This window comes from Lepus europaeus, unplaced genomic scaffold, assembly GCF_033115175.1.
Source record: "Lepus europaeus isolate LE1 unplaced genomic scaffold, mLepTim1.pri SCAFFOLD_3_1, whole genome shotgun sequence".
NCBI lineage: Eukaryota > Metazoa > Chordata > Mammalia > Lagomorpha > Leporidae > Lepus > Lepus europaeus.
In genome coordinates this window covers 9,306,947-9,317,479 of record NW_026909276.1, presented here as the reverse complement: position 1 = coordinate 9,317,479, position 10,533 = coordinate 9,306,947, and the positions used below count along the sequence as shown (strand labels likewise).

Below are 10,533 nucleotides of genomic sequence, written 5' to 3'. Positions count from 1 at the left end.
TGCGTATACGTGTAAGCACGATGCACATGTCCACATGTGCACAAAATATACAGCTACATATGTACAGATGCACATACACACATACACATGCATATGTACACACCCATAAAACATGCACATGTATGCAGACAGGCATATATGCACACAATACATACATATCTAGGCATGCACACGATGCTGACATAACTTACATGTACACACACGTATGCATAGACATGTATGCATATGGAGAAACATCACATACACATGAATGAATATACACATGTACAACATGCATGTCTACACATTCAAGCTAGTGCACACACATATGCAATGCTCACACATACACATAAATGTGTGCATGCGTGCACTCACACAGACACACGCAGCCTAGGGCTGGGCCCCTCAGTACTTGAGGTCCCCATTCATGGAAGCTGTGGACTGCGTGCTGACCAGGCCCTGCTGGTCCCCTGGCTGCTGGCAGTGGCCCCTGATGAGCTTGTAGATGGCAAAGCAGGGGATGACGAGGCTGGGCATGCAGGCCTCGACCACCACCACCATGTACACCCAGGGCAGGTACCTGACCTGCTGGGATTTGTGGAACTCCTCCTGGGGGAGAACCAGGCCAGAGGTGAGCACATGCAGGGCCTCTGCCCTGACCTTGCGATCCTCCCCTGAGCATACTAATGGCCTCCGCCCTGACCTGCAACCCTCACCTGAGCACACATAGGGCCTCTACCCTGAACTGTGACCCTCCACTGAGCACATGCATGGCCTCCACCCTGACCTTCGACCCTGCCCTGAGCACACGTATGGCCTCCACCCCAAACTGCAACCCTCCCCTGAGCACATGCAGGGCCTCCGCCCCAACCTGTGACCCTTCTGGCATGGGTGGTCCCAGACACTGTAGGTCAGCTCCTTGCTGACTTTGACCACGAAGTAGAAGAGGAAGATGACCAGCATGATCTGAGGGCTGACAACCCACCACATCAGCTGCCAGAAGATGTTGGGCTTGTGCCCAATCATGAATTCAATGTCTTTGTTGAACCTGGAGACAGAGGCTGGGACGGTGTCGACTGACCTGGGTGAGACACTGACTGCCTGCCTCACCCTGCACTCTGGGCCTTTCACAGATGGACGTGTGGACATGTACAGTGCCAAGCACAGCTGCACAGTTGTGGGGCCATGCACACGGCCAAACCCACACTGCATGTTCCCAGAGCGTGGCCAACCCTGTGTACCTTGGCCTGCCCCTCAGCTGCACACCTGTACCTGCACACATGGCTGCTGCACACTTGGCCTGTACACACCTGGGCATACCTATATCTGCACACACCTGGCCTCTGCACACCTGTGCCTGCACACCTGTAACTGCACACCTGTACCTCTGCACGCCTGTGCCTGTACAACTGGCCTCTACACTCCTGGTCTGCACACACCTGTGCCTCCACACACCTGTGCCTGCACACCTGTACCTGTATACCAGGACTCTGCACACTTGGCTTGTGCACACCTGTGCCTGCACACTTGTACCTGTGCACCTGGTCTCTTCACACCTGGCCTGCACACACCTGTGCCTGTACACATCTGCTCCTGCACACCTGGCCTCTGCACACCTGGCCTCCACACACCTGTGCCTGCACACCTGTACCTCTGCACGCCTGTACCTGTACACACCTGTGCCTCTGCACACCTGTACCTGTACACCTGGCCTCTGCATGCCTGGCCTACACACACCTGGCCTGCACACACATGTGCCTGCACACCTGTGCCTCTGCATGCCTGTACCTGTACACCAGGCCTGCAAATGCCTGGCCTTCACACACCTGGCCTGCTCACCTATAGCTGTACACCTGTGCCTGCACACCAGTTCTCAGAAGCAGCTTGCCTTTATAGCTTCTCAGGCTGCTGTCTGGTGGCCACCCCACCCAGCAAGGTGAGTGCCCAGATGTCTGGCCAAGTGGGGGCTGAAGGCCCTCCCTCTGTAAAGGCCTGGAGCTCCAGGGAAATAACAGCCCCCCACTACAACATAGGTACCCTGGGCTGAGGACCCCAGCCCCACTGCCCACCCACCCCTCGTTCCTCTGCTGTACCTGCACCCAGGCTGCTGTGGGGGACCCAGACCAAGGCTCTTGCTTGGCCATGTGGCAGAGGGCCTGCTCTTGCTGTGGCCTCCATGCTCATACACCCCAAGTTCTGGGCAGTCTCCCAATGCTGCTGTCAGTGCTCGCTCTGCACAGCTAGGTGTAGGAGAATCTGGAAGCCAGAGGGGCATGGACTGCCTCCTGGGGGGCCCTGCAGAGCCCCCTCCTGGGACTCAGGGCTGCTTCTCTGCTGTCTGCCCTGCACCCCCTGAGGCTGGCCCCGGCCCAGCTCCCTGCTGCCTCCTCCCTCGTACCTGTCAATGCCATACACATAGAGGATCCGAACATCTAGCAGAATGCAATGATGAGCAGGCGGATGGAGCCCTCATATCTGTCCAGCAGGGAGAGCCAGTGTTGGCCAGAGTTCAGTGTGAAGATGAGGGCCAGGAGGTAGGTCCCAAGGCAGATGAGGCCTACAGGGAAACAAAGCCGAGCGGGTCCCAACCTGTGACCCAGTGGGAAGGGGACACAGCTGGGCCCCCCATGGCACAAGCACCTGTGAGCAGCTCCTTAGGGCACTTGGCGGGGGATGAGCTTGAGGTCCTGCAGTGGCATGGCCACGCCCTCCATGTTCCCAAACATGGACGACAGGCTCAGGCAGAAGAGCATGAAGAAGAACAGCATGGACCACAGTGGCGACACCGGCATCTTGGTGATGGCCTCTGTGAAGACAATGAAGGCCAGGCCTGTGCCCTCCATACCCTGCACGATGGCACCCAGTCACCCAGGGCCTGTCAGTCCCTGACGGCCACACTGTCACCCTGTCAGCGCACATCCCACTGAACCACACCAAGCGAGAATGAGGCTGATCCTAGGCAGCCTGTTGGCTCCAGATACACGGGTAAAGCGGATCTGCGGGCCAGGAGGTGAGGGTGCATGGCACCCGGCCCCGGCAGAGCAAGGAGCAGCTGAGGGCGCCTGGGCTGGGATGGGCTACGCCGGCAGCCACCTGGGGCCCAGGAGGTGACACACAGCTGACAATGGGTGACGCCACATCCTGGCACCAAGCTCTGCACTGTGGGAGCCACCAGCCCAGAAGTGGTGACACCCCCACAACCTGGGGGCTCCCAAACAGAGAGGAGGCAGTGCGTGGGGAGCCGAGCAGCAGCAGGATGTGCCATGGCCAGCGTCGTGGTGACCAAAGGGAAGTTGATGGCAGCCCCAGGTGCAACCTGAGGGGCCGGCGGGGGCACTTCTGCCTCCTGCTTGCCGGGGTGCCGGGACCTGCCTCCAAGAGGAAGGAGTTCATGTCGCAGCTCTGGAACGTGAGCTGGGCGTAGGCCGCGGGGTCCGTGGCATTCCACCAGCGCTGCATCTCCGCGAAGTTCTCCTGGGTCACCTTGCCCTCCGGTCAAAGGCGTTCATGAGGTGCAGGATGTTCCTTGGAGCAGAGCCAGGATGATGCCATGCGTGGGGCGTGACGGGGGCGGGACCACTCACTTGCTGAAGCAGTCGTCGTAGCGCTGGGTGGTGTGGAAGCCGACGATGGAGTAGATCACTATGGCTGCGTACACAGACGTGTAGCCATTGATGGAGATGACCACCGAGTCCATCTCGCAATTGTTGGTGTGGCAAGAGCGGTGTCACCCCACGGGGCAGAGGTCAGCAGAGGCACCACTGCCGGGGCCAGGACTGAGGGCCCAGGGCCTGCTGGGAAGTGGGCTGGGCGGCAGCCCACCTGTGCCCCTCTGAGCAGGTGCGGGTGCTAAGGACTCAGAGGGCCAGAGGGCTGTGCCCAGTGTGGGAGCCCAGAGTGGGGACCCTTGGCCCTTGCCCTTCACGCCTCCCCCACCACAGCCTGCTGGCTCTGGGGCCCCCAGAGCAGCTGTCGCCCCTGGTTCTGGAGCAGGAGAGCCCTGGGTTCAAGTCCCAGCTGGGCCTCAGTGACATTAGTGGATGCTAAAGGGTGCTTGTAGCCCTTGCTTGCAGGAGGATCCCAGAGAGACAGGAAGCAAAGCAGGGCTGCCTGGGGTGGGGCCTGGGAGTCAGTGACAGGTGGGCACCCAGCTTTGGGCTGGGGAGATAGAGCCCTGGAGAAGGTGGCAGAGGCAGCTGCACATGGCCCCACCCGCTGCCCCTACTGCACACGGCACGGTCTGCAGCCAGCTCTGCCTCCCCAAGGCCGAGGTCCCCCCATCTCAGGTTCCTCGCTTCCCCCACCCTATTCACCCAAGGGGACGCTCCCAGCCATCCCTGGGAGCTCTGGCCTGAGACTTCTGGGAAGTGACCTCTGAATGTGGATGACATTGACCTCATTCTGAAATTACAGGAATTCAGGGCTGGGCAGGAACAGGAGACGGACCAAAATGTTCAGTTTGTCGGGTTGTATGTGAACTTGAAGGAGAAGTCCCCACTGGCATGAGTCAGCCTGAGGCTGGGACGACCCTGAGTGGAGACCTCAGGCCATCACAGCTCACACATGTCCAGTGGGCTGCGAGAATGGCCTGCACAGGTGAGCCCCCACCTGGAGTCCACAGGTGCCTCCCAGGCCCCAGGCAGGCCAAGGTGGCCCCCTTTCAGCTGGGGGCTTCACTGGGAAGGAGGCATGCAGCAAACCACACAGCCAAAAGCCTGGACACCAAAGGTGGCCCCACACCCGACACCCGGTGGGACGTGGAACAGGATCACCTTGGCTCGTGCTGAAGGCAGCATCCAGGGGCAGGAAGCAGAGGCCTCCCTGACCCTGTGCCACACGGCAGCGGTGGAAATGAACTTCTGTGTCATCAACGTTCTAGAACAGGTCTCTCCCTGTGGCCACTTAACCACTTGTTCGGGCTGGACCGAGTCACACCGCCAGCATGCCAGGTCAGCCAGGGTTCTCTGGAAGCGTCCTGGTCTCCAGCGCTGGCCTCCCCGACCTGGCCCCAGCTCTGGCGCTCCCAATGCCATGGTCTGCAGCTTGCTCCAAGCCTGGGCAGAACCGGGGGAGCCGCCACAGAGCACCTGCCGGGCCTGTGCCCTCATCTGCCACCCGGTGCGCCCCAAGAACCGAGTGTGAGGAGCATGGGCACCCAGCACCCACGTGTGGGGAGCGGCCTCTGCCTCCTGGCTGCCGTGGCCACAGACGTTCAGCTGCTCCCCTGGAGTTGTTTTCCGCCTGTACCCGCAATGAACTCTCGGTCCAGCGTTTCTCCGCACATCTCGTGAGGTGAGTGGGTGTCGGTCAAGTCTCCCGCCACTCCCTCGGGAACCGCCTCGTGCCCCTCACTGGCTCCTCGCGGAGTTAACACATTCGCTGGGCAGAGACGGCCTCCTTCGTGGCGTGCCACTGTGCCACCGGGGCTGCAGCAGGGGAGGCCTTAAATCTGGCCAGTCCTGCCTTGGCACCCCGCAGTTATCCGGTCTCCTTCCGGCCATGGCCTAAAGCCCTCGGCCACGTGTGCCAGACAGCCAGGTGCATCCTGAGCTCCGGGACACTGTGAGTTTACTCATTTGTAAACATTACTAGATTTCCCACATTGGCAAAACTATCTATACAGAGATAATCCTGAAACAAACTGATAAGAGAACTAAGCAAGAATCCTGGGTATAAGATCAACTTATACCATCAATGGGGTTACTATATATCACCAAGAAACAAATATAAATCTATTTTAAAGGAAAAAGATACAGACTAGAAGCAAATTAAAAAATACTGAAGTGACATACAAGAGAAGTATGCCAAGAATATGATGAAACTGAAAGACTCAAGATTTAGTAAATGTTAGTGAATTGTGACTGTGATGCTCAGTTCTAGGTCACAAGATCCCAGCAGGATCACAGACATGGTGGGGATTGAGGGATCTCAGGTGGAATCATCAGGGACATGACAGTACAGGCTGCTGTCGAGAGCCAGCCCCCAGGAGGATGAGGTGGCGTTAGACTTGAGCTGAATGTCCCCCAACAGAAACTGCCCAAAGGACTACCCCTATGCCAGGGCAATTCTGATTGGTTGAATCTTTTCTGATGTCATGCATAATCACCAGCTGAACAAACTGTCCAATCAGGTATGCTGAGACAACACTGCAGTACCATGTGGGATCTTTGATCTTGGTGTTGCCAAACACAGCTTCTCTAGTCTGTTCCCAAGAGAGGCCCTTGGTGGCTCAGCCTTTGCTGCTCTGTGAATTCCCCTCACCACAGGAGCCATCAGAAGGATGCCCAAACACCTCAGAAGCTGAAAAATGGGGAGTATGTGGAAACAACCCCCTCAAGCTTTCAGGATGTGAGCTGGGATTATGAGTATCCTCTCTCATCCCTGCATTTAGTTTCCTTGGCTCAGTCCTAGAGCCAATCTTGCCAAATTGTGTTGTGAGGATGAGCAAATTCTCAGGGAGAATATAGTGGGAAAAAATAATGGGACCTCATTCCCTTATAAGCTCCAGTCTGAATACAGACTCGGTGCTCAATTCTTGGCTGAGCCACCTGTCTGGCCTATAAGTTGTATTCTCCACACTAATCTTTCTGGAGAGCTGTCCATCCCCATTCTACCCCAACAAATATGCTACATTGCTTACAACTCTTCTGTACCACATTTGAATTCTTTCTTTCATGAAAACAAGAACATTTCCCACTCATCTTTGCTAAAATATATCTTGTCATTTTTCTACAGGACAATCAGTAACTCTTTGAAAGTTGTTTTTCTGTTTGTGAACAGCCCTAGTCTATCACTGGAGGGAAGGCTGTGGAAGCTGTGTAGTTCTTGTCTTCACCCAAGAAAGAATTCGGGCATGAGACAGAAAGTGGAATGATAAGGCTTTACTGGGGATAGGGCATCCATCAGATGACAGAGAGAGAGCACCCAGTCACTCGGACTGGGGGAGAGCGAGGTTACATGGTTGAATGGAGAGAATACACCTGCACAGGCCAGGCTGATGGCTCAGCAGAGAGGCAGAGAGCTGAGTGCACAGTCTGTTTGGACTCCCTAGGTTTTTATGGGAGTCTTTTTAACCACTTCCCCCATCCTCCATGACAAAGGATGGAGAGTCCTGGAAGAAGAGTTTGTTGGATGAAAATTAGCAAATTCCCCACCCCAGATTTGCTGGCACCTGGCCAGGGTAGGGGGGCTTCCTAGGTTTTATTGCCCCATGTTATCAGGTCAGGTAACCCCTTTGGTCCTGAGGAGAGGAAATTCTCCCAGGAGCTTTCCTTGGAGGAAGGGGTGAGACCACCTGGGAGGTTATCAGTGTCTGAGCAGGACTTTGAAGTGCAAAATGCTGGGCTTCTGGAGCTTATGCAGTAGGTGTTGGTATTCAGGCCTTTCTCATACACACATAGGCTAAATTTCTGACTTGCTACCTAACAGTTCTTGTAGGAATTTGGGGAATGAACCAATGAATGAATGTACTCTCTCTCTCTCTCTCTCTCTCGCTCTCGCTCTAGACCTTTGAAATAAATAAAATAAATTACTTTTTCAAATCTTTGCACATCTCCTTTTACTTATTTTAATGGTAGACATTTTATCAGAATGTCTTTTGTTTTAGGTTCCCCTGGGAAATTTTACAGGATGCTGTCTTCTGAACACACCCTTCAATCTCCTCCTTGTCCTGGGCTTTAAAACTGCCTGTAGGTGATAACCCAAGATTCCCACAGTGGCCAAGTCTTTTGTAGTGTGAAGTGAATGTCAGCCCCTGAGTTACTCTCTGGGGGTCTTTCTTCATTGGAGACAGCAGGGTTAAGAAACTCTTTTCAGGGGTGGAGCCAAGATTGCGGAAGAGTGAAGGCACACACAACAGTTTGGGGAAAGAAATTTTAACAAGGGTGGAGTTACTGCACCCTTAAGAAGAGACTCAGAGGAAAAAACTGCAAAGGAAACTCTTCTGGATCTAGTGGATGTGACACGGAGAACCTAAGGGAAGAGTAAGGTGGCCCACTGCCGCGCCGCGCCGAGCCCTGCTGAGCCACTGAGGAGCTGAGCTGCGCTGCACTGAGCCACACTTAGCAGCGCCCAGCCATGCCGCGAAACGCTGACCTGGCCCGCACTGAGCCGCGCCACGGACATGGGGGCCACTAGAGTTGGGAAAACAATGAGCCCAGCTACAGAAGCCCACCCACAAAATTTGAGCACCGGTGGTGGAAGCAAAGGTAACCAGAGACATTGGCCGCGAAGGTTAGACCTTGGTCCGAGCTCACGCGGGGGGGGGGGGGGGGAGGAACTGCACCAGGCTGACTGGAAGGAAAAAAAGGGGGGGGGGGACCAGCTGGGACAATAGCATCTCTCTGCACTCTCCAAGATGCCAAACAAACGTAGAAACCAAGGTAACAAGAGCAGGCAAAACACTGTAATGCCCCCAAATGAAAAAGACACCCCAATTCAAGATTATGAAGATGAGGAGATAGAAGAAATGCAAGAAGCGGATCTCAAAAAATTGGTAAGAACATTAAGAAGCTCGCAAAAACAAATTCTTGAACTACAGAAATCCTTAATGGACAAGATAGAAAATCTCTCTCGTGAAAAATAAATATTAAGGAGAAATCAAAATGAAATGAAACAACTAGTAGAACAAGAAACAGTGATGGTGACGAGAAACCATAATGAAATGAAGAATTCAATAGATCAAATGACAAACACATTAAAAAGCCTTAAAAACAGAATGGGCGAAGCAGAAGAGAGAATATCAGACTTAGAAGACAGAGAACAGGAAAGGAAACAGGCAAACCAAAGAAAAGAAGAGGAAATTAGAAATGTAAAAAATATTGTCGGGAATCTACAGGATACTATTAAAAAACTGAACATTGGGTCCTAGGAGTTCCTGAAGGCATGGAGAGGGAGAAAGGATTAGAAGGCCTTTTTAGTGAGATAATAGCAGAAAATTTCCCAGGTTTGGAGAAGGACAGAGGCATCTTAGTACAGGAAGCTTATAGAACCCCTAATAAACATGATCAAAAGAGATCCTCACCACGACACGTCGTAATCAAACTCACCACAGTGAAACATAAAGAAAAGATCCTAAAATGTGCAAGAGAGAAACGTCAGATTACTCTTAGAGGATCTCCAATTAGACTCACAGCTGACTTCTCATCAGAAACCCTACAAGCTAGGAGAGAATGGCGAGACATAGCCCAGGTACTAAGAGAGAAAAACTGCCAGCCCAGAATACTATATCCTGCAAAGCTCTCATTTGTGAATGAAGGTGAAAGAAAGACCTTTCACAGCAAACAGAAATTGAAAGAATTTGTCGCCACTCGTCCAGCCCTGCAAAAGATGCTTAAAGATGTGTTACATACAGAAACACAGAAACACGGTCACCAATATGAAAGAAGGTAAAGGAAGGAAACCTCACAGCAATAGATCACAGGAAACCCAAAAATGATAGGGCAAAGTTACTACTCATCGATAGTCACATTAAACGTTAAAGGCCTCAACAATCCAGTTAAAAAACACCGATTGGCTGATTGGGTTAAGGAACAAAACCCATCTATCTGCTGCTTACAAGAAACACATCTTTCTAACAAAGATGCACACAGACTGAAAGTGAAAGGCTGGAAAAAGATATACCATGCCAACAGAAATGAAAAAAGAGTGGGAGTAGCCATCTTAATATCAGATAACATAAATTTTACCACAAAAAGTATTAGGAGAGACAAAGAGGGGCACTATATAATGATTAAGGGATCCATTCAACAGAAAGATATAACTATTATCAATGTATATGCACCTAATTACAGGGCACCGGTTTATTTAAAAGACTTGTTAAGGGAATTAAAGGGAGACTTAGACCCCAATACAATAGTACTGGGGAACTTCAATACCCTACTCTCAGAGATAGACAGACATCAGGACAGAAGATCAACAAGGAGACAGTAGATTTAAATGACACTATAGCTCAAATGCACCTAACAGATATCTACAGAACTTTTTATCCTACAAAGCAAGATTTTACATTCTTCTCAGCAGTACATGGAACCTTCTCTAGGATTGACCACATACTAGGCCATAAAGCAAGTCTCAGCAAATTCAAAAGAATTAGAATCATACCATGCAGCTTCTCAGACCACAAAGGAATGAAATTGGAAATTAGCAACTTGGGAATCCCTAGAGCACGTGCAAACACATGGAGATTGAACAACATGCTCCTGAATGAACAATGGGTCATAGAAGAAATTAAAAGAGAAATCAAAAATTTTCTGGAAGTAAATGAGGATAACAGCACAACATACCAAAACCTATGGGATACAGCAAAAGCAGTGTTAAGAGGAAAGTTTATATCAATAGGTGCCTACATCAAGAAATTGGAAAGGCACCAAATAGATGAGCTTTCAAGTCATCTCAAGGATCTAGAAAATCTGCAGCAAACCAGACCCAAAGCTAGTAGGAGAAGAGAAATAATTAAAATCAGAGAAGAAATCAACAGGATTGAATCCAAAAAAAAAACATTACAAAAAATCAGCCAAACGAGGAGCTGGTTTTTTGAAAAAATAAACAAAATTG

General features: G+C 52.0%; 1 pseudogene; it reads right to left on the bottom strand.

Annotated features, from left to right (window-relative positions):
* Positions 1–384: 384 nt before the first annotated feature.
* LOC133755176 (sodium-dependent neutral amino acid transporter B(0)AT1-like) lies at positions 385–3,706 on the bottom strand (annotated as a pseudogene).
* Between the last annotated feature and the right edge of the window lie 6,827 nt (positions 3,707–10,533).